At 35.6% G+C, this 25712-nt stretch overlaps 1 protein-coding gene across 3 annotated transcripts in view; it reads left to right on the top strand.

The window, feature by feature from the left end:
* The window catches only part of EYS (eyes shut homolog), a 774985-nt gene that overhangs the window by 343263 nt on the left and 406010 nt on the right, over nucleotides 1–25712 (top strand). The window lies entirely within an intron of this gene.

A 25712-nucleotide genomic window follows, 5' to 3' on the forward strand; every position in this document is an offset into this window, starting at 1 on the left:
AACAAGGCAAATAGCCCATGGACAGCCAGAAACTGTTAATTTAAGCAAGTATTTGCATCGATTGCTGGCATTGTTTTCCAGAATCTGAGAGGATCATCATCTGTGATTAATTTCTATCTTACAACTAAATAGTGAAGCTCCTATAACTCCTGAGGCACAGAAACACATGAATAGATAAAATATCCACAAGTCAATGAGATACAATAATTATATTCAGGATCCTATAATCACAGCATATTTTTGATTTAGAAGGGATCATTAAAGATAATTTTTGAAGTCCACACTCCGCTATGAGGCAGGGACATTTTCCCTGGATTAGTTTACTCAAGGTGCAGCCCAACTTGACCTCGAACACTTCCAGTGATGGGTAATCCACAGTTTCTCTGGCAACCTGTTTCAGTGCCCCACTAATCTTGTCATAAAAAAATCCGCCTCATATCCAATTAAAATCTACCCTCTTTCAGTTTAAAAGCATTGTCTCTTGTCCTGTCACTCTGGGCCCTACTAAAAGGTCTTTCTCCATCTTTCTTAAAAGCCTCCTTTAATTATTGAAAGGCTTCCCAGTGCCTTCTCTTCTTCAGGCTTAACATCCCCAAATATGTGGTCCACATATTTCTTTATCTGGGAACCCCAGAGCTGGACGCGATACTCCAGGTGGGGTCTCACCAGCCTGGCATAGAAGGGGGGACAATCACCTCCCTCGACCTGCTGGCCACACTTTTGATGCAGCCTGGGATATGGTTCACTTTCTAGGCTACAGGTGCGCATTACCAACTCATACTGTATTTTTTATCAACCATTATCTCAAAGTCCTTTTCTGTGGGGCTGCCTTCAATTCCTTCATTCCCTAGCCTGTATTGATACCAAGGATTTCCCTGACAATGGTGCAGACTCTTGCACTTGGCCTTGTTGAACTTAAAGAGATTTGCAAAGGTCCATTCCTCAAGCTGGTGAGGATATCTCTGGATGGCATCACTTGTCTCTGGTGAATCAGCTACAGCATTCAGCTTGGTGTCATTTGCAAACTTGCTGAACAATCACTCAATTCTGCTATGTCATTGATGAAGATATTAAATAGTACTGGTCCCAAGATAACTCTAATATGTTATGGTTTAGCCTAAACCTCTCAGTACATGCTTAAACTAACTCACATTATATTACTTCTGCAGTGAGCTGCTACCTGAACAAAGACTGTTTCTATGATTCAGGTTTCTCATGATTTGTTTAGCCCCTGTTGTTTGATCACCAGACAGAATATTTAATCCTGTGCATTTTCCTATTTATTCTTGTTACACAGTCACTGTGGAATCAGCAGGAGGAAAGGCAAAGTCCAGTATTACTTAGAGTCTTCTTAGTTTGGGGATCTGCCTTGGGATGTTTGTATTATTGTACCTGGTAAAACTGGAAGTACCAAGTAATGAAACACGTCCAGTAATAGATGTCAGACTGCCTTAACACTGGGCAGCATGGCCAGCTTCAGCTGTAAGGGATGTTTTACCCATTAGTGTACTGAATGATTCAACTTTTCTTGAATTATGTGGGAATCAATTACATGAACAACCCTACAGGCTTCTTCCTGAAATGAATATGAAAAATACCCATTGGGATAGCCCTTGAATTGCGTATTATCTGAAATATCTTTCTGTACTCAAAAGCTTGGTTTAAAATTAAAACAACTTATTGGAAATGAGAGGGGCGCTGGGAGTTGTAATTCAGTTCTATCCTGGGCAGACTGCCACTGAATCAAGGCTTCAGGAAACAGATTACCATCTGAAAGGATACCCTCCTACCTTGCTTTGTGTTTTTGTCTTCTCAATTAAAGGAACTGGCTGTGAAAACAACAAACACTATAGAAATGACCAAATTAACAATAAAGCTATCACTGGTCTCATGAGGGCTTTCAGAAGACAATTTAATGCAACCTACATATGTTTGATATAATGAATAGTTAACAGAAATTCTGAAACCTTTTTTTAGCGTTTTGCAAGAATTTTAAAGAATAGAAACTGTTCCACACAAAATATTCAGATTTTTTAGATTGTATTTAATTCACAGTTGGTTCTTCCTCACTTTTCCATCTTTTGGTCACAGACCATTCAGTATGTTTGGCTTGATATTTAAAAAAGCCAAAATAATAATAGTTTAAATAATTCCTCTGACTCCACTCATGGTTGCATGGAGTCTTTTTCAAATGTGCGTTTCTGTGCCTTCCTGCTGACTAGGTTCAGAAGTCAAACTAGCATGAGAAGGATTATCTGTGCAATGCTTTCAGTCTGATCAGGTGGAAATAATGTCAACAATCTTACATCTTAACTTAAGTTGTTGACTATTATATCTTCATTGCACTTTTTAAGCACAATATAGTATACTTGAGTTTTGTAATAGTCTTACTAGGGAAAGCAGAGGTGATCTTTTATGTCATTTTGTCTTTTGTCATCCACTTGGAGTAATTTCTTTTTTTTCCCAGAATTTAAACGTATTTAGGAGTATTAATATAACTTTGTTGGTCTTAGGATCACAAGTAAGTCTGATCCTATCCTTTGTTTCATAAAGGGATACTGATGTTCTTTAAATCTGCTTTTTGGATTATATTTTAATATATTGTTTGGTTCAGAGAGGAGATGTTCTATGAACTGGAGCCTGGAAAACTTACTGCTCTGTAGCTCTGGCATGCAAGCTGCATATAAGATAAACAATAAAATAGAATGATTTGTCTTAGTGTATGTATAAGGTAAAGAAAATATTGCTAGTATAAAGCAGATAGTTGTGGAAGAGCCTAGAGATGCAGAGTCTTGCAGCGTGACTTAGTCATCTGTAGCCAAAAAAGCTGCCATTTAATTCAATCATGATATGCAGAAGGATTTAATCTGTATGATTTCGAAGAATAAAGTTATTTAGGGTTTGATAAATGACAGTCAATATTTAAACTGAAAGCCACTGCAGACTGCAAATCGAATAAGATATAGTTTGCTCTTGAAAAAACAGTGCTTAATATGGGCATGGCCAGATTTTTAATTATTTGAGCTTTGCATAATTGTCCTTTGCAAATTGTGGTAATCAAGCCTGAAGTTGACAAATACATTAATTGCTGTGATGATAGAGTCCACTTTGAAAAAGAAAGACAGAAATTTGGCCGACATCAATGATAGAAAACACTGGATTCTTCCAATAATTGCTGCCAAGAATGACTATTCCAACATCATTTTCCCTATGACTTCCTAGTCAACAAGATAACAAACAAAATTTGATGCCACCATATATAAGAAAAATTTTTAAACAGGAATGTTATTAGTACTATATGTTCAGTCCTTCATCCCAAAGACAATAGAACTATTCTTTGAAGCTATTCATGTCAACTGTACCTCCAGGCAGTAATCAAAAGGTCCTCTTGTATTTCAAAAGGCTTAGCATATGAAACATTTACACATCTGTGTGCTCCCATCAACTGAAAGAGTGAATTAATGATAGCATTTTCTTTTTGAGACTCACTCAGTCTTTTGTGCCATCTAACAAAAAAACATGCTTCTGTTGGAAGATTGCTAACTGAAAAGCTTAATTTCATTTATCTGTTTAGCACAGCTTACAAGGTCTGACCAAAGTTGCAGAATACACGTTATGCAGAGCTGTGTATCTAGGTTTCTCAGAACACTTGGATAACTGTGAGAAGAAAGTCTTTTTATGATATGGAAGGAATGACTCCAATTCACTGTAATACTGAAATTTCTTAGAACAGGCAAATCATAAACCAATAAGTTCTCACTTTTGTATGTGCTGTGAATATATACACAATACTCTGTTTTTCTGTCTCCTCTGTGTGAAAACAGATGCTCCTCCATTTATTTGTAGATAATAAGATGGGTTCTGCATGATATTTCGTAATAAACAGCTTAGTTCTTTACATTCAGTGAAGCATGAATGTTTTAGGGTTTGCATCGTGTGTATGTATTAAGTTACAAGAAAATACAAATATGGATATATTCGTTCAAGTCAAGAATCCTCTAACCCTATAACCTGTTTCCAACACTGGCCACAAGTGGATTGCCAGGAAAGAACTTGAGAAGTACATGCATATTACTCGTCCTCTGTTATTCACCCATGCTCTCTCAAACAGAGGTTTTCCTGAGCATGTTGCAGATTTTTCAGCAGAAGTCTCAAAGTACTTATACAGTTTTCCCTTGAATCTATATAGACTTTTTCTCTGATAAGGGCGCTTTGCTAGGCTACCTCCAGAGGTCCCTGCCAACATCAGCTGTCCTGTGACAATACCATTCAGCAAGCAGACCCACAGGTCTAGCCTGTTGCATGAAAAAAATCCTCCTTTTTTAATCTTAAGTACTGCACCTGCTAGTGTTTTTTCATGTCCCCTAATAGTAGTGGGCAAAAGAAGAATGAAAAGCCACTTCCAAGTCATCCTTTCCTTGCTTTTGTGGGTCACTGCCATATTGTGCCATACTCCTCCTTTTCCAGGCTAAAGATTTGTGGCTTTCCCAGCCCTTCTTCTCTTGGAAGGCATCCCAGAATTCTGGTCACCCTTGTTGCCCTTTCTAAAGACTTTTTAATTTCCATTTTGTCTTTACTGACAAGAGGGAGCAAAAAGTACATTCATTATCCAAGCTATGGGCCAACCTATGATTTATAAGGTGGCATAATATTTTCTTTCGCTTTCTGTGTTCCTCCCATAATATCAAGAACTAGCATTTCATTGATGCTGGGAGGAGAGAGAACACAGGTGTGTCAGGTTTTTTCTTAAGCTGGCTGATCACAGCACTGTAATTTCCATGGAGATGGGTTAGATAAAGTTGACATACTAACATGTACGTATACCACTCCAAGTGTATGATTTTCATTACATTGCACTTCTTTATTTATTGAATATCCTATTCTTTTTGTTGAAGCATTAAGAACAGATAATTATGTTAATGACAATTTCAAACCATTTATTCTATTTTATAGCAACATATACTTGTGTCCCATGTGAAAAATACTAACTGCAATACTATTAAAAAATAGCACAATAATGCATGTCCTGCCTTATATTTTTCTTACTTTGTTGACATGTACTAAAATTCTTTACTTATATGTGTGACAAGCTCGTAAGGGAAAAAAGAACAAGTACGCTGTAGTCTTTATTTGCTACATGCGTATATAATGTAAATGGTTAATTTAATAAACTGCATATGCTAACTGGTACTCTTAATATATCTCTGCACTTTCAACTAAAAACAGAACTGTAAGCATAAAGCTGTAAATATGTAATTTAAAATTAGTTTTCCTAGTAAACTATATTTCTGAATTATTTTAGAAATATTTTTTAGAAGTCTTGTTGACAATAAGCTTTCATGCTTGTAGCTGGCATGCTTTCTATTAAGTTTTAATTACTGTATGCCTTACTGCTCCCTGTTTGTCCAGATTAGATCACATTAATATCTTGCTCTTTGAATGATGTTGCATAAGAGGTAAAGGAATATATCATAGTTATAAAGAGGCAACATGTCCATTTTAGAGAGCTCTCTAACATATTAGCAAAGTTTCCTGAAGGTCAAGATCACAGGACTTTGAACGACTGTTTAAAACAAACAATGTGTCTAAAGATGTTCAACGTGTGCAATATGCCTGTTTCAATAGCTGCAATAGCTGTCCCCGCTAGTGTTTCTGGGCAAAAGCAGAGAAAAATCAGCATTCTGTCGCTCAAGTGGATATTTATCTTGGTATTCAAATATTGTATCAAGCCATTTTAAATATCTTCAGAGGCAATCTTACCATTTAAATAGCAAAACAGAAATTGGAGTATTAAGAAACGTATCCCAAATATTGCTTGGTTTTTTTAGTAGATGCCTGCATGCTCTGTCGTGTTCCATTTTACCAGTGATATTAACAATGGTAGTACTGCATCTAGCTAAAATTACCCACTCTCCTTACCATTTTTAAATTCTGAAATTCAACAGTAAAGTGTGGTCCACTAGAGAATTAACATTGTCTACGGAAATACAGACAGCAGCGTCTGGAAATGAGGTACTAAGACTAGCAGGAAAAAAACCACACCCAAAGCAAAACACAAATCTAGTAAAAATTACCCAGCTGCCCAGTCTTGGAATAAAACTGCTTTAAAGCTTGTATCTGAATGGCTATTTCCATTGCATTCTGTTTTTTAAGCAAACCTTTTAAAAATTTATTGCCTGAAGAGGCACAAGATGCCTCTATCTTATGCATATATTGGCTTTGGGTTGGGTTTTTGTTTTTCTAGTGAAGTTGTTTTCTGACTTCATGAAATAAAAGCCAAACAAGAATAGCTACTGGGAATTGTGTTTACGTCCCCGTTATACAAGAAGCAATGACTGAACAGTTGGGAATGTGTGTATAACAGAACATTTCAGGTTTTTCTAGCCACGCACAGAGAATATTAAATTCAATATTACCCAAAACATGCATGCTGAAATAAAATCCAACACCTGGAACAAGATTTAAAATTTCACAGTTCTCTTAGATGTAATGTGCTACTTATTTCAGTATTCTGCATGAAACAGTAAAGCCTACTTCACTAGTTATTCAAACACACACCACCTTTGACACTATATTTGACACTATTACTGTCTTCAAAATTTTCTGGCATTCTTTTTTCTTTTCCTTTCTAAAATACTTATTCCGCATGCATATACACAAATGGCAAACATAATGCTAACAGTGACTTTGCTTATTTTATGGTAGTTGTTGACAAAATCAGCAATAAACCAGCCATAAAATTACAACATCATTTTGAAAGAGATAATTTCTCCATTTTGTTGTATTAACAAGTCATATAATGTGGCAGTTGAAAATGTTTAATACATTATTGTTTAAAATCCTTTATTTACTGTTTTGCACTGTTCAAATCATAGAATCATGGAATGGTTAGGGTTGGAAGGGACATAAAAGATCATCTAGTTCCACTTCCCCCTGCCATGGGCAGGGACATCCCACTAAGATCAGGCTGCCCAAGGACCCATCCATCCTGGCCTTGAACACCTCCAGGGATGGGGCAGCCAAAACTTCCCTGGGCAACCTGTTCCAATGCCTCACCACCCTCATTGTGAAGAAATTCTTCCTTACACCAAGCCTAAACCTGCACCTCTCCAGTTTACACCCATTCCTCCTTGTCCTATCACCTTTATGAATACTCCCTCTCCAGCTTTCTTGTAGGCCCTCTTCAGGTACTGCAAGGTCGCTACAAGATCTCCTCAGAGCCTTCTCTTCTCTAGGCTGAACAAACACAACTCTCTAGCCTGTCCTCATAGACAAGGTGTTCCAACCCTCTGATCATCTTTGTAGCCTCCTCTGGACCCATTCCAACAGCTCCATATCCTTCTTAAACTGAGGATTCCAGAACTGGACATAGTACTTTGGATGAGGTCTCACAAGAGAGGAATAGAGGGGAAGAATCACCATCTTGATGTCCCATGACCCAGGAGGTTCCAAATCTACTGGAATTTTGCAGACTTAAGAAATCTTAGTACTTTGTGTACTGACAGTCCACAAGTTTAAAAAGGGCTATACTTCATCTGAAAACTGCTGCCTCAGACAGGAAGACAGCTTACTAGAATCCTTAAGGGTATATAAATTAAAAAAAATAGGGGGGGAGGGTCTGTTAGAAAATGAGAAAACTGAGTAAGTATGAAAAAATTACAAGACTTTACTCTAACTTTTTTTTTTTTTAAGCACCAGTTATTTTATTTTCTCATTCATATGTACAGGTTGTTACTTTTCAGAGAAGTACAAGGGCAAGACAAAGGCAAAGGCAAAGGCAAAGGCAGTCATTATTGAACTAAACTAGTTCATTTTTGAAGACTAAACTAGTAATAAAAATTGTTTATCCATCTTAATTCAGCATTGAAAATTGACATCACAGAATTAGTCTCCAGGGAAGGAACACAATTTCTGACAAGTGCATGTGTGTGCCAGTATGAATGAATGTGATCTGTTACTGCCTTAGAATTTTACTCTGCATATACAAATAAGCATAAACAAGTCCATCTGACAGAGTAATTGTACCAGGGAAATACTTTTTACAATAAAAACCTTCCGTCATTTCAACTATTTATATAAACTCACATTTAAAAATATATGTAAGGTATTGTGTTCTATACCTGAATGTGCCATACAGTGTAATTCTATTAGAATTTCTCTAAAGTGTCATGAATGTGTATATTAATGAGACTGGAATTAAATATTCTTTCCGTTCATAGTTTTACTGGAGATCATAGCAGCATAGAGTAGTTTGGGTTGGAAGGGACCATAAGGATCATCTAATTCCAAACCTACCCCTGTGATGAACAGGGACACCTCCCAGTAAAGCAGTCTGCCCAAAGCCCCATCCAGCCTGGCACTGAACACCTCCAGGGAAGGAGCATCCACAACTTCCCTGGGCAACCTGTGCCAGTGCTTCATCACTCTCATGGTGAAGAAATTCCTCCTTATATCTAGTCTAAATCTGCCCCCCTCCAGTTTATACCCATTGCCCACAGTCCTATCTCTACAAGCCTTTGTAAACAGTCCCTCCACAGCTTCATTATTTCCTGAAGGTTTCATGCTGAAACTCTCTCTATCAGTTGTGTAGGACAGCTGAAGATCAATGTTCACTAAGTTCCATTCATCTGCCGTGGATAATTAATACTTTTATCTGGGAACTTTTATCTCAGTGGGATAACTTTTTCACTTCAGAAGCTGCCGCAGTACAATATCAGGTAATGGCTGCCATGGTCTCATGAACAGATTTTTTTTTTTCCACAACTGCATGCACTTGAAGTACTTCTTATAGAAGTAACCCTGACTTACAGCTTGACAGTGTAGCTGCAGGCATTGGGTTGGTATCATCTTGCTTAGCATCCATCTAGACTAAAGCACATCTACGATCTACTGGTCATTGTCTCAGAAAATAAGAGCATTTTATGGGTTAAGTAGAAGTTACAGAGGCTGAGTCTTTTCCTCTGCAGTCCAGTTTCTTTCTAAAAGCTTTACTAGACTGCTAATAATAGGTCTACATAGTCTTCAGAAATAAGGAGGGGAGATAATCATAGAAACATAGAAATTTTGGCTTGAAGTTACAACTACAGGTCACATATCCTAACTTTTGTCAGTGCTAGATCAAGTCATGGTTTTGTCTAGCCAAATCTTGAAAGCCACCAAACAAGAAAACTCTACAATCTGTCTGAATTTTTTTTTCCAAATGTCCAGCTTGAACTTCCACTTACCATCTGTCACTTTTGACCCTACTATTTTCTGACATGACTCAAATAGAACTACTCCTCATCATCTTTGTAACACTCCAAATAGTCGCATGCTGTTATTTGAGCACTTACTGGCCTTTCTTCACAAGAACAAATACGACATTTTCGTTAGCTTCTCCATGTAGATTGCATCACCTACAAGCCCAGTTATTTTGAATCAGACTCCTTTCCGAAGAAGAGGTTGGAGGGAAGTGTGAAACTAGGCATAGTATTGCAGATGCAGACACCATGCAAAGAGTATCTTAAATATAACTTTGCATCCACAATAGCTCTTTTTGGTAGGATTTCCTGCTCATCAGCTCCATACTACTGCATGGACTCACTCTGCTTCAACCACAGTTTTTCAGTCCTCCTCACTGAGTTTCATGAGGCTTCCGTGGGTGCAGACCTAAACTCTATCGTGTATGGATTAAAATTGTTCTATTCAAAGTGTTCTCTCTCCCCCATCCAGCTTTGTGCTGTCTGCAGATTGATGGAGTATACATTTGGTGCTACAAACAAGATTTTTGAGAAGGATGTTGAACAATATCAATACATGAGTTGTTCCACTCATTACTAACCATCAATTAGATGTCAAGCCACTGGTAACTACCCTGTGAGCCTGGCAGTCCAGCTAGTTTATAGCTCACCTAAGATTTTGGTCAGCTCAGATTTCTTTATCTTCCAGATGAGAATGTTGTGGAAGATAGTGTCTTACTAAACTCAAAATATTTTAAATGCCCTCACTGTCTCCTTGTTGATACCACTACACTTCTCATCACTGAATAAAACCAAGCTGATCAAGCAATATTTGCTCTTGGTAAATACACGTTAAATGCTGCTGGTTAACTTCTTATCCTGTATAAGTTTGGAGATGGATTCCAAGAGACCATGCCTATGACCTCTCTAGTGACTGAGATGAGGCTGATTGGAGTATAATGCCCCAGTCTTCTTCCCACATTTCTTAAAGATAATACAATATTGATCTTTTTTGAGTTATTAAATAGCTCAAGGTCACCGTCACCATTAATATCTCTGTTTTTATAAGTGCTGCAACAGCCATTGTCTTTTCCTGACAAATTAACATTTTTTTAATTTACTTGGAGTGGCTGACCACTAATGCAAGAACAACAGAGAAGTATCTATTTTCATTGATGATTCCTTCACTAACACAGCTGGGAAACTTCAGGTACAAATTTTAAAAACTGTCAATCTTCATAATGCATAGTAGCAACATCCCTTATATGTCAGCTTATAAATCATGGTTTTGTAATAGCTGCACCGTTCATCTGCCCATGTCCTCTTGGACAGCAAAAAGCAGCTGAAGGCATTCCAGATGCTGATGCTGGTGTTCTTCTTTAAGGAAAGGAGTATTTTGTCAAGTAGTGTTATCTTCGCAGTCATGGGGACCACCCCCTAAAAGTCCCCATAAAAGAACCCATTGTGTTATTCTGAAGTTTTGCAGCCACTGCTTATTTTGCCAGTTTTTGTTGGTTTGGGTTTTTTGATTTGTTTTTTTTTTGTTTTTTTTCCTCTGACTGATATTTAGTTCATGAAATTTGAAATAGATATTTTCAGAATGAGATTGCTCAAAGGCAAGTCTTCCAGAAACAGTTATTTAGTCTTGCTCTGCCCTTCTTTTTGACCTTCTGAATCTTTTACAAGTTGTATCCAACAGCAAGTATGTTTAACGTTACAGACCTTCTGGAAACTAGAAAGGTTGAACTTCCCATAGAATAACACCCTGCCTGGTCATCATGAAGAGTCTATCTATGTGTTTTATCTGGATGGGTTGGTAAAATCTATAATGTGAACTTTGTTTAGTAGTTCAGACACAAACATAGCCACACCTGCAGTGAACTGTGGATCAGTAGGAGACATCAGATAATAGCATCATGCCACCTTAGTTGTTTATCACTCCTCTAATTGTCATACAATCAAATTGAGATGAATTGAATTGTGGCCCCTAATTTATATTCTCTTCATTGGATTTGTTGTTTAATTAGAGCTGTGTGAACAGAATCAAATAGACCAAGCAATAAGTAGCTGAATTACGGTTTGCTTCTGAGTCTTCTTTTCTTCCACTTTGGTTGATACACAGTAGAGGAAAAAAAACCTTAAAAATAGGTATCAGTTCTTCCTAATTTTCACAGCCTTTTGGGTAGTAATTTAAGTGTATGACTGACTGACATACAACAATGGCTACCTCAGGGGATAGGATCTAAATACCTTTCCAGGTTGTGTTCTCAATAATGCAAGTTGCGCTGAAGATGACAATACCCAGTTAGATCCATTTTTCTGAGTATCATGTTGACAGTTCTTTTGGCTTTGTTTTGTATCTGTGTGTACTTTTTGAGAAGCAATGACAGAATTATCAGAGATTATACTATTTTTCACTTTGTTTTGAGGGAAACGCTAAGTGTTTCTACCTGGAAAAAAAAAAAAGTGAATGTTAAAGACACAGGGAGATTTCTTGGTTGCCTCATTGTGGCAGGTGGTCAAAAATAGAAACTGCAGTTAAAGACAGTCTGCAAGCCCAGACCACTAATGAGTGTGTTAAAGCATGCTAACAGTATGATTCCTTTCAGAGGCCTGAAGTAGTGTGTGTGATGCGTATTGCTGAGATTATTCAGAAATTTAGAGCAAAGCTGAATACATGACCTGCTTTCAAATAAGAGCGAATGCTGCTCCTGGTAGCTCTGCATGATGTTTTCTTTGCTCTCAGAGCCAACTGCTTCAAAACAATAAAGAAAATCCTTTCCAAGCCTCATGTATCCTTCAAAGAGTAGAGCAACAGTAGCTGGCAGTGAGTGAAAGAATCCTGCATTATCTTTTGGCAGATAATTTCAGACATCTCCTTTCCTCATGGATCATGCAGTAAAATCCCATTCCATGATGAAAACTGGCATCATCAATATTACGCATATATAAATATTTTCTTAAACACCATTATACATATGTGCATGTATATACACTGTTTTGTTGTGAAATAAGAGTTTATCTGGAATTTTTTTTAATAAAAAATCCAAAATGCCAGTTCTAAATACTGCATATACTGAGTTTGAATGTAACATATTTTTCAGTTTGTTATATTAAGCCTTATATTATAAATACAAAAAAAATACTTTGCCTTCATTTTGTAAAAAAACCCTAGTTTCTGAAGCCAGTAGTGACTAATGACATCTGTATTTTGCTATGACTACATGGGCACGAAACTTGTGACACAACAGGGCTTGGTGTTCAGAAGACATTCCTAGTCTTTTCAACAGAGAGCTCCTAATTTTTTTCTTTGAAAATGTAGGCTTTGAAAAAAAAATACATTAAAGAATAACAATATAAACTGGAGACACTGCAAATGTCAGTGGTTCTTGAATGTCACTATTTACATGTAAAATAACTCAAATAGCATGCCACATATTTGGCATGAGAGAGGAGGTTAAATATTTAACTTGTACCATTTAGGCACATGTCATGCATTCGGTATTCAGTTTTCAACCATACTTACCTAATTTTAATGTTTTAATATTTTTTTTTGCAATTTTGAGTCATCTTTGTTTCCAGTTCAGATTGACTTTTTCCCCATAACAAAGTCGTTCTACATGATTCTTTCTCATGTTCCCAGTAGCTGGACTTTGTACCTTCTAACCAAAGAGGGGAGGGGATGCCAATCAAAAGGATAGAACTTCTTCAATATACTTTTTGAAGGCTTACAAGCACTGATTGATCACATTATTTTAAAAGGTGTCAGAGTGAATTTCAGCAAAGATAAACATTATGGAATACTGAATAGTTCTAAGAAAGAATTTCACATTTATGTCCTAATTCCCCACCCACATCATAAACAGAGGGGGATGTGGTTTGTTAAAACAGAGTTCTAGGAAGTGAATTAAAGTGATAATGACACTATATTGATCAATTGAAATAATTTATTAATTCTAAGGCAGTTTTCAAACATGTAAATGCAGAAAGAGAGAGAGAGAGAAGAATTGAGGAGAAGAGAGACAGATTAAAAGAGGAAACAGAGAATTAGTGGAAAAATATACTTCCACCTTTCCAGGGATCCCATGATGAAAAATGAAGCTGATATCCTTAAGAAAAGTGAGAAAGTCCATTAAAAATAGGGAGGCTTCCCACTATATGCTCTAGGCACTGACTGATCATGTCCATTTACACCCACTGGGTGTTCTTTAAGGAGGAGCCCTGTGTTATATAAGCTGACACACAATCATATGAGGAGGGCGTGCACAGTTGGTCTCAGGAGTGTTGAGTCCCATTCACACACACACCCCCCAATAGCAGTGACCACTGCTCGACATCTTCTTATATAATTGTGCAAAGAACGCTTTAGCGATTGAGAAAGACTGTGACCTTGTTTTGGTCTTTTAGAACTAGTTTTAACCAATTCATGTCAAAGCATGGCCTAAAAAAAGTGTTTAAGACAAATTAAAAGGAACATTTCTTCTGCAGTTTGAAACACAGTCCTTGAAAGCATCTCCTTGATTAGACCCATTCTATATTCACCACCTTTCCAGTTTTCTCATGTATAGCCTTGCTATTTGCTACTTATAGATTTTATTAACTTGTATTCTTTACTCACTAAATGTGCTAAAGGCAGCTCTTAGAAGTTGTTAAGCATAGGCAATACTTGAACCTTACACTTCTTCAGACACACCACAGTGTGAAAGTGAAAGCACAGTAATCAATAAGACCATAGGAGGTACAATATGCTGCTCTGCTCAAAATGTAGCAGGGTTGCTCTTTTGAAACTTACATGATAAATACAGACAAGCCAAAGCTTACAAATAAGCCAGACTTGCAAAAATAGTAAGAAAATGCTACAGGAAATACATCTCACAGGGAACTGCTGAGATAAACAGACACAACGTTCTGGTCAGACTTTTCGATATTTATTTTTCTTACTGTCTCTGAATGATAAAACAGACTTTATTTCTTCCTTGTAATTTTCCCTCTGTTTTTCAGGAATGAACATTAGGCACAATGTGATGTTTACCTTTATTCTGAAATTTTAAAAAATATTACAAGAAGCCAACATAAGCTTCATGAAGAAACTCATTTTAGTTCCCTTTGCAATACAGCATAGCAAGTTCACTGACGTTTCCATCACCTCTTTAAATCTTTATTTTAGCAACATAGTAGCTGACATCGTGCTTCTTAGAAAAACAGCCCACTGTACCTGGAATTCCATGCAGATAATGGAGAAGAGCAAGATCTGTGTATATATACATATGTACATGTTGTAAAGTCATCACAGAAATCAACACCTCCATTTAAACTGACCCTTTTTGCTATTAGAGATTATTCTGACCTTCTTTCTTTCTTATCTAACACACTTACTTGAAATAGCCTTAGAAACTGAGCAAAAATAAAATTCCTCTACTTTATCTAATCTTATGATATAGAATGGCTGAATTTTAGGAGTTGTGGGACTGCAGCAAGTTTTCTAGGACAGTCATACCAATAAATCCCTCTACTGGAGAGATACCTACTTGCAAAAGGAAATGTTTCCTCACCATAGTTAAACTACCTTTTTGAATAACACAAATCATAGCAGTACCAGGAATCTTTTGTCCCTCTAGTTGTGTTGGATGGAAACGTGGGGACTTTTTCCCCCCATATTCATGTCATCTATGTCAGCAAAACACATAAAGCTCAGCCTCAACACTTTCATCTTTCTCCTCAAGAAAAAAGTTTGTGATCTGACAAAATGATTACTAAACATGAACACTGTGAAGAGCTAAGCTCACACTGCTGCCAAAGCAACACCTGCAGCAGTGTGAGCTTATGCTGTATTGGGAGTGCTTGGGAGCTGATAGAGTAGTTTTACTAGCTGGGAGAAGGAAATGCCTTTAATCACCTGCATTCTGCAGACCTGGCAGAGGCCATGCAAGAAATGCCTTCAAAATTGGGAAAGATGTGACTAGCAGAGAGAAAGAAGTCTGCAATAGTCAATTGGGTGTTGTCTGAGCAGCATGTCTCTGCGTCAAAATAAACTTTCTCCAATTACCACCTTTTGTGCTTAATACATAACTAAATGTGCAGTAGTGTATATGCAGGCAGTATGGAAGACTGGAGATTCAAGTTGAACACGTGCATGCACGTCACTAAGCAAGCCATGTCTGCACAAGAATACAGTCTTTGCCATTGCATTTTTAATAGTGCTTCATCAGCATTGAGTAAATATTTGGTATATATATAAGGACAGAGAAGACTACTCAAGAAAACTAAAAATCTGATGTTTGTAGCAACTAAATTTGTATACAAATAGATTATTCTTTCATTTGACAATTCACTACATGTTAACATTTTCATTGAAAATTTGTCGTGGAAATGTTTTTTTCTGGACAAGAAATGAAGGTGGGATTTTGTGGGTTTTGGGTTTGATGTTTTTTAAGAAAGATTCTCAGTACCTTTAAGAAGATAGAGCTTCTCAACTGGCACGTTTCACCTACAATTTTCACATGTATTACAGATGATTTTATACAACCAAAGCCTTATCCATTGGAAGAAATTCATAGGCATAGTAGACATGTGAATGACACTCTGAAGTACAAATTCCGTGATTGTGTTAGACATGGCTGGCGGGATTTCAATAGATGGAATTAATTGATTAACATAAGGAAATAGCTGATTTTAACTACACAAGGTGGTAAGAAGCACAAATCTTGCTGTGTGATTAGCCCTTTATATTTATCCATTCACTTTTAAGTAGTTCCCTTCCATGTGAAGTAGCCAGCACTGCAGTAAGAATGTTCCCGCTAGAATATATAATTATTGCCTCCACTATGGTATTGTCTGTAACAAGGTTTACTACTGGCAACAGTATGGAATGATTTTTTTCAAGAAAATGTAAACAGTAAGAAAATAGCCAACTATGGAAATGTTGATATAAAATTAAGACAATTGATTCCCATATTTTCATCAAAGTTTATGGTTAATACATTAAAAATTGATGTGAGGTTATTTTTACTAGCTCTATGAACTCATCTAGAGTTTTGCCCTTCTGCATTTTATCTTTTCACAACTTATTTCCACTTTTAAACACTCTAGAGTTCAAATTATGTTCTTTGTTATCCTGGCCTTTGTGATTTCACTATTCAGCATTGTTTTCAGGACCCTAATTGCCCACCCCTTTAATTTACACAGTCATCAAATAAACGTGCAACCACAAAAATAATATTGCTTCAGTATTCAGTAGCCACAGTGGAAGACAGAAGAGCACCACCAAATGGTCAACAGAATGCTTTGGCTTTTTTCTGTTTCCTGTTTGGAGAGCTGATCTACTCACTAAGAATTTTCTAGAGGACCAGTCAGCTGTGACTATTTCTCAGGCTAAATAATAATCACAGTGTTTTGTTCAAATACTTATTAAACCTCTTAGTAGAATTGTGAACCACAGTTTTGAGCATACATCAGTCATAGTGAATATCTGATTGTTCTTACGTCGTGTGTTGATGTTAACCCATATCCCAATCTTAGTTTCTTTTTTGAGAATTATTTAAATGGTCTGGTACCTGACCAAAGGTTAACTTCTGACTGCTAAAAACATTAATTTTCTCGCCAAATTAACAGCTAAATTGCAAAATCCAAATAATAAGGATAAACCAAGAAGTATCGAATACAATTTTGGAGTAAAGATTACTGCATTTCAATAAATTTTGCTTTACTCATAAACAACAGTACGATTCCTGTGGGAGCAGAAAAAAGATTCATGATTTCATTAGCCATGTGTGCTCTTGATCAGTTTGAAAATGGCTTAATAAGAAGGTAAATTATTTTTGCCTAACTTTATCTGGTCATTGAAGCAGATTTTCTTCTTCCACAACTATCTTGCCATACAGGGAGGGCTTTAACAGAAGCACTCGGTGTCAGCAGTCCTATTTCTAGCCCCTAAATGAATGATTTTTACTCTAGTTTCTTCCTAAATCCTTGGAGTATCATCAAAACAATAGAAAACACAATGTATTTGTAGAAGGAGAGAAACAGGAAGAAAGGTGTCCTCCAGTTTCTGAAAATATTTGTGTATGTGTTAACATGTGTTTTTTTAAAATCAGATAATTTATTTACAAATTGCCTGAGATACAATACTACCCTAATCCAATACTCTAGTTCTCATTTTTGGCTGACTAAACCAGAACAGCCAGTTCAGTCTCAGTTCCTCTCCAGCTTAGGCTCTCACTTCTCAAAATCATTTGCTTCTGTAGCAATGCAAAAAGTAGAGAAGTTGGTAGCTATTAAGGAGCAGGAAGGAACCTTTGAGACACCAGATATCATTACTGGACTGAGTTCTAGGGCCAGAAAAGCTGTTGAAGTATCTGAAGTATTTTTCTCGCCTTTGTACGTTTTCAAAGATTGTGTTGAGGCAAATATGATATTGCAGTGCCCCTTTGACACTGCCTCTTTGTCACTAAAACAAACAATAAAACTAGTAGTGCAGAAATCTATGGCTTGCTTTTATCCTTCTATTTTCCAGTTCTGGAAGATGGAAATCATGCGGAAGGGGACAGATGCATCTAGTTTCACTTTTTGTCTTTAAATAATTCTTCCTTTCTTGTTGACTAAAGTTCTTTTTATCTCATTTCCTTGGGGAGAACTGTACCAGGTAAAATTTTTTTGAATGAACAGCTTAACACGAGGAATGAAGAGTGAAGGAATCCTGGTCCTAATATACTGAAAGCAGGTATTCCTTGGGATTAAGTTTAAAATGTTGAATTTGTGTGCAAAGTTGCATAAAGCAGAACATAAACATATTTTAATATTACTTTATATTTCACTTTTATTTTATCATTTCCATAAAACTAGTGGACATGTTTATTATCTTTGTGTATTGAAGACAAAATAACTGTTTAATCACTCAATTGCTTATAGTTGTACATCTGCCAAATTCACAATTTATTAATTACTAGAACAATAGTATTTCCAATCATGAGTCTTTGAAATTACCATGATTTCTTATTTGATAATGTTGGCTATTCACTTGCTGTTAGGTTCAGAGGATATTCCTTCATTCAAATCAAATTTCTATGTCTGAACACATATACATGGCCTGCAACTAATTAGCAACCCTTTTTTGCTGTTGCCCTAAACTTTTGAATATATGAGAAATATGTCCTTTTTATTTTTCTCTAGAATTATTGTAGAACTTCTGGATGTTCTGCCTGCAATGTGTTTATATGTATAGGAGTGGTTTTCATAGCCTTTCTGCTTCTAATGCAAGGCAGGCAAATATTTATTTTTGCTGTCTTTACTCTGGATTTTCAGCACAGATTAGTATTCTAAGCCCAAACCTTTTGAAAAACAATGCCCATGATATGAACATCTGCAAGTGTTAAAAGCTTGGTTTAGTTCCCACATTTCAGGATAGCCTGGAAATGTCACCAAAGCAGTTTGAGCCACCTCCTTCTTATTTTCTCTTATGCTTTCTCTATTTTCTCTCAACAATTTCAACCTGATATTTAGTTTTTCATTCCCATGTGTGAATGAATACACATATGTGTATCTTTGAAGTACCTGCCTCTCAGAATTGTTCATTATCTGTAGATTTTTTCAGTGCATTAACTGCTAACTGACCATCTGAGTACCTTGCCTGACCCTTTACAGAACTGTTTCACCCTATCATTAAATTTATCCCAGAATGAAGTGTGTGTATGTAGTGGAAAGTGGGGGCTGGCTTGCAAGTGCTTGATTGTGATTTTTTGTGGTGAGAACAGCAAATTTAACTTAAATATTTATTAAGAACTGCAATAAAAACCATCAATGAGTTGCTGATGAAAAGAAATTACCTAGAAATATGAAAATCTAAGTTTGATTTTGTGAGCAGCTTTTGTAAAGAATTCTGAGGTTAAGTTCTTGTGAGTTGCAGTGTTGTATATAACTTGTTTATTCACAATTTCTTCATATAGCCAGTTCCTTATCACTTTTCCATTAACACGAGTATGTAAGAGGTGCCAAAAAATGTCAAATAACAATTTTTAAGGTTTATCTAGAAGTACAATCTAATTTGGTTTCTTTGTTGAAGTCCAGGATGCACAGAGCCCAAATCACATATGTTACAACGCTGGATATTTAAGCTTAGCACATGTCACGTAGGACTATACAAAACTAACTTTTCCATTTAGGAGAGAAAATGCTCCACTACACAGACAAGCCACTTCTTTAGAAATGCCTCATTTTTTTATTGTTCTAATGTTTCCTTCTCCTCAGTTTCATTCCTCTTCATGTTTGATTTGCTCCTTCAGCAAAAAAGTTCACCTCTTCACTGTGTGAATTCTTGCGTGCTAATGCTGTTTCCCACTGACTGACACGCCTCAGTGTCCTTAAAGATTATTTCATATATTGTAAGATTATTTCTGGAACATTGTATTTTTGATAGTACAGGATGCTGGGATCAGCTGCAGTAAATCCTGAAATAAGCAATGTAGCCTGATCATTTAATATTTGAAATATCACAAAAAAAAGAAAAAGACAATCAAAAGACAGCTCTATTCTAAAAATGGGAAGAAACAGTAAAAATAAAAGCTTTTTCTTTAGAAATGGTAATCAGTAATAGGCAAATGTGTAGTCATAGAACTAGCTAATATTCTGCTGCATGTGAAATCTGATTGAAAAATTCAGTGAGCTGACCAGTTAGATTCATATCTCACGTCTGACTGATTCTGACTGGCTGTAGCTTATCCATCAGCAAAGAAATAAATGAACAAGATATACTGGATGCAAATTACTAAAGGCTAATGGACTGACTTTTAAAGGCAGATTTTCTGCTAATTATTTTACATATCTCTATGTGTCACAGCAGATTTAAATGAAAAAGCAGTCCATTGTAGTTTCATTAATACTTCATGAAGAAATCTATTTGTTTGCAATTGCTGTTTGTTAATCCTGACAGGCAGCTCAGGTGCACTGAAGAGAGAATTGTAAGAGTAAAAAAGTGGAATAACTTGCAGGCTGTTAAAGACAGTTTAATAAGTAACACAGAAACTATGCCTGCAAGAAAAGCAAAACAATGAATTAATTCACTACTTCCCTCAGCAGGCAGATGTTCAGTGATTTCCAGGGAAGTAGGTGTCCACCACACTTAATGGTTACTTATAAAGACAAACAGCATAACTTTGAATGTACCCTCTTCCTCTTTCTTCATCCAGTTTTTATTGTAGAGCATGAATTGAACATGCCTTTGGTCAGTTGGTGTCAGCTGCCCCAGCTGTGCTCCCTCCCAGGTGGGAGGGAACATTTAACAATTTTAGCAACATTGACTTGGTCACAAATTGAAACCGTAGCACTACACCAGATACTCTGAAGATAATTTACTGTATCCAAGTCAAGATCAGTACAGCGACTCTCTGTGCAACCTCCAGTAAAGTTTTAAACCTGCTTGCTCGTAGTCTTTCTTACTGCACTTCTGATTTACAAGAGTATTAATTCCTAGCTCTGAAAAGTCACATGTCATCTGGGATTAGGTAATAATACTTTCTTCAGTTGCCATGAACAAAATTTAAAGCTAATACTCATAAGAGTACAATGTAAGAAGCCAAGATTGCTAGAAATAAAAAACTGGGGGTTTTGAAGAAATTGATTAAAATGATAGAATTCCAATAAGCTTCTACACGCAGTCAAATGGAACAGGATGGCTCTAGTTTTAAATTGCTTTTCCATTATATCTTTACAGTACCTGTCTCACGAGACTTACTTTTTAACATAGGCACTTAAATTTAGGTAATGTATACAATCTACATAATTCTACATTATATACTGTAATATCATCCCTTCATCTCTGTGTTTCTTAAGGTACCTGAGCAAAACAATCAATCTTTGCAAAAAAACCCAAAACTATTGGTCATATCTGCCTCATTCTTATGTTATAGCTGGAATAGGAGTGTAAAGACAACATACTTAATATTTTGGTTATTATTTTACAAAATAAAAAATAAACTTTTTAACATATTTATAAATATTTTGACAATTCAAATAATTAATTAGAAAGAAAACTGACTGTGCTTGTAAGTAGGACTCGGTAAGCCAGTTGTTGTACTAGCACAAGGTACTTCTAAGATAGAGATGTAGATTAAAATTTGTAGTATGCATATGCTACCCTTTTTTTACAAAAATAATTATTTGCCTTTGTTGAGTGAGGTGTCTATATAAATTGTCGGTCTTTTATATCTATACATTGTGTGATAGGACCTGGATAGGTTGTTAATCTTTGAAAAAACTGGAAACTAGAGACTTAAGAACTTAACTAATTGGTTAACTAATTGGTGACGTACTCTGAGCTAACAGGCCTAACTTCAAGTACGAATTTCTTGAAACTTGACTTGAATAGTTTGCAAAAGGAAGAGATACACCATGTCTGTCTTTAGGTCAGGCTTGATAGAGCAACAGTTCATAGTGCTTAACTTATAAGTAACTTAAATGTAACTACAAATTTACTACCTAACAATTGCCATTAGTCTGTAATCATAAAATGGTCAAGTGAGAAGTAATTCTCAGAGCACAGTTATTGCATATTGTTATGATACATGAAATACCTTTACAAGGACTCATACATTTTTATGGAGAGTAAATGAGAGTTGTGTCTCTATGTCAGACCCTAATGGAAATTTGCAGTCTCAAATGTCGACGTAAATCTTTCTGAGAGCTGTATACAGCATTCAGAAACTCAGTAACAGCTATTTTTGTCTTCTCCTGAGAAGGTTACGCATTTAGTTTGCTCTGTATTGTTGTACTACTGCTGCCAGCAGTTATTTATTGTTTTTACCATATGCATATACACACACAGTTTGAAAAAAAAATATTTTAAAAGCTTCATTGAACTTCTCTGAGCCATTTTGTCTTCTTTTGTCAGGATAAAAGCCAAATCCATTGATGCGATCATTTTTCATCATGCATGTCCATGGCAGATGTTCGTAATGAGATACCTGTAGAGGTCTATCAACAAAACTGTATAGATATTGGCAGAAACACTAAGAGAATGATAGTCATTATTGCCAGTTTCTCTCGAGTCTCAATAATTAGTCTGAAAATAATTCTGTTAAGCTGAATTTAGGTAAACTTACTAAACAGTAGTACAAATTTATACCTTTAGGAAATATATCGCAGATGTTTTTTTTCTCTTAATCCTAAGTGGAAGAAGAATGGAATGCAGATAAGGGTATATTTAGTAATGACATATAATTAAATCTGAAATATACAATGAGTTTGTTTGGGAATACGTATGAATTGGTAAAGGTCAAAACAAAAAAAATAGCAGAAAACATATGCTCTGACTTTTTTGATAAAACAGATATAGAAAGAAATAATTCAAGTATTTTATGGAAACATTAATTTACAGTTAATTTATAGAAGTTCCTTTTTTGAAGTTTAAATTCATCAGGATACTTTTAAATGTGGTAGAAGTGAGCAGTCAATAGTCAGAAATAAAAAGACAGAAGGCAAGGAAGATTTTAGACAAGTCAATACATCATTTTGTAAGAAACACAAACATTTTGAGCATCTTGACATTTCCACAAGAACAGGAGAAAAATTAGTACAGTTAAAAGACAGCTAGACTGGGAAAGGACTTGTTGATTCTGCATATGCCTTTTGCTGAAATCATCATAGGCTAAGAATGGGGTTCTATTGTGTGAAAGGGCATTCGTATGAGGATGTTATAATTTCTTTCTGAGGTCTTGGTGAATATTTAGCACATTTACTTCTGAATGTTGCTCTTACAAAAGTAAACATCATGCAGAACATTTCAGCCATCATCCAGATCTAATTTATATCAACCAAGTTTTGATCTATCAAGATTATGTAAATCTTCTTCCTGGATATTTAATATACGATTTTAAAACTTTCTAGATATCTGAAAATACAATTTATAATATAAGTCTAGATGATATTTTGGAGGAAGAGATATCTTTGGAGGATATACACTGATAAAAATCTTGAGCAACTCAATATATATTGTAGATTTAAAGAACAGTACTAGAAGCACAAATTCTTGTAATTAAGCATGTTTTTTAATTCACTTGTGGTTAAATTGGGACTTCTGACATTTGAAATGTATCAACTCTAAAGATGACTATTTACTTTTTTTATTAGGTTATTCACTAAAATACTACCAGTGTGTACATATACCCTCATATAGACAATATGGATGCATTTAGAAATACTGTTTTTCAAATCAAAAGCTGTGTGTGATTATCAGGAGCAGACAAACATACCCTTTTTTCCCCTTTCAGTTCTCCAAGTACTTGTATTCACCTCCATTCCTTTGTTGCCTTGAAATATGAAACATTAAAGATGCGCCAGCATAACACACACTCAGTTATCTTTCCCTTGCTGTGCTGCCAGGATTCTGATTAGCAAATTATCAGGTACATCTTCTTTCTAGTCAAAATGCATTTTACTTTATTACGTACTGCAGAACCATCTGTCTCACTGGCAATATTAATATGTGCTGTTTCCATTATATAGTGTCTATTGTTTAAAGTGAGTGATTTTTCTGCTTAAAGGAAGTTTTTGTAGCAGGACTGGAGAGCTCTGGAGTGTGAAGATATGTGAGGCTTTGTTCTATTATATTTTCTTCTTGTTGTTCATTGTTTACAGCTCACATGACAAACATTTTAGCTTCACTCTGAACCAAAATGCCCTGCTTTACTTGGGGAACATATTATAAAAGATGGAGTTGTACTATATTTAAATGAACCAGGAAGACCTACAGCAATGCTCATGAAGAATTTTGTTTCCCTCTGCTATAATATTTTGTGACTTGAGTTATGCCCACAGAAATGGTACCTATTGCCTCAAGTACTACAGCTTAATTATTCTTCTGTAGAAGTCAGTGCCTACTTTTCCATTCACTTAGTAGGGAAGTGTCAAGCTTTACATTGTAAATGTGACTATTAAAAAAATCTTGTTTGACAGTCTAATCTTCAGATATAAAGAATATGTATAGTGTAAGAAGTTTATAATAAGACAATGTTTACAATCAGTATTATTTTACATGCAGAAATAAATCGATGGGTTTCTGTTAGCCTGTTCTTTCAGTTACTATAGTCCTTACTTGATGGTTTATTTTTTTTATTCCTAAAAATAGAACTCAGATTTATTTTTTTTAATGTAATATTAACCCCTTATTTCACCTTTATGGAATAAGTAAGTCATAACTACTACATCTTTCGGTGTTACCTCGTTTTTGAAGCTCACTTATTTGAAAATGTTTTTCAGTCTTTGTTATTGATTCTCTGTGTATTTATTCTAGGTATATAATATCTATTCCTAACTTGTTATTTATTCAGATCATTGTCCTAAATTATTCTCTGATTAGATTAAGGCTATATTTTACAGCTAGTGATGGATGCAAGAGTCATTCTCTCAGATTAGTCCTTGTGGGACAAATATTTAATTAAGACTCATGAAAATTGTTTTACATTTAAAGTCTTTCCCTAAAAAAACTGCAGCTTTCATCAGACAACTAGTAGTCTATGTAGAGATCAACATTAATTAACATCAATAATTTTCTTATGGGCAGTCTCTATTTTCTTTCTCCTCACTGCAACTGAAACAAAAAGAACCGTATGGGAAGACAGGACCAAATAAAGAAAAAATTCTACAAGATACTGTGAGCATAAAGCCCACAAGAAACAGCAATTTTGGTTTAAATCTTTTGGTTTCACAAAAAACATTGGAAGTATGACATTTCATACTTCTGATAGTCTATTCCATGAATATTTTTTTCCTGGTCTTGCCTGCAATATGCTATCCGTGTTATTCCTGGAAGGAATAAACTTTAAGTACATGCTGTCTTTTACAAAATTCTGATCTTATCAGATGGCTGTTTCTAGAGGATTTCTAGACTTTCTAGCATACATGTAAAATAAGTATCTTGTACAGATTTCTCCACATCTTAAATTATTGAAATAACCTGATCAGTGGGTTATTGTCCTCAATAGCACCACTGCATGCTTCCTGGTAAAGATAAGGCTAAGAATTTGAATCTCTGCATTTTCATTATTTTTATGATCCATTTATTGAAGAGCTCACAGGACTAGGTGATGAATCTTCTTTTTTTCTTTTAATCATATTTGCCAGCTTCTAATCCATGGTTGAATGGATAACACAGTTTTCATTAAAGAAACCAATTTCAACAACTGTTTGGCACTATCATAGATTTCAAGTGAAGCTTTATACTCCATAATGTTAGTCTTGGTTGAACCAGTTTCCGCTTCAGACTCTAAACTGATATTCAACCTTTCATATCCGCATGACAAACATGAATCATATCAGTGCTCTATTGGTTTGAATGTCTTTTTCTTGTATATTTTCTAAGAAAAGCTCTTTAAAAATTTTAAATTACTATCTGGATTTGAGGATTGCATGGGGTCATGCTGATTAAGATTCTGAGTAACAGCATTTCATAAGCTGGAGCCTTCAAAGTGTAAAATTCATCTTCCTACAGTGCATTTACCTCCCTGG

The sequence above is a fragment of the Phaenicophaeus curvirostris genome, chromosome 2, assembly GCF_032191515.1.
Source record: "Phaenicophaeus curvirostris isolate KB17595 chromosome 2, BPBGC_Pcur_1.0, whole genome shotgun sequence".
Classification (NCBI taxonomy): Eukaryota; Metazoa; Chordata; class Aves; order Cuculiformes; family Cuculidae; genus Phaenicophaeus; species Phaenicophaeus curvirostris.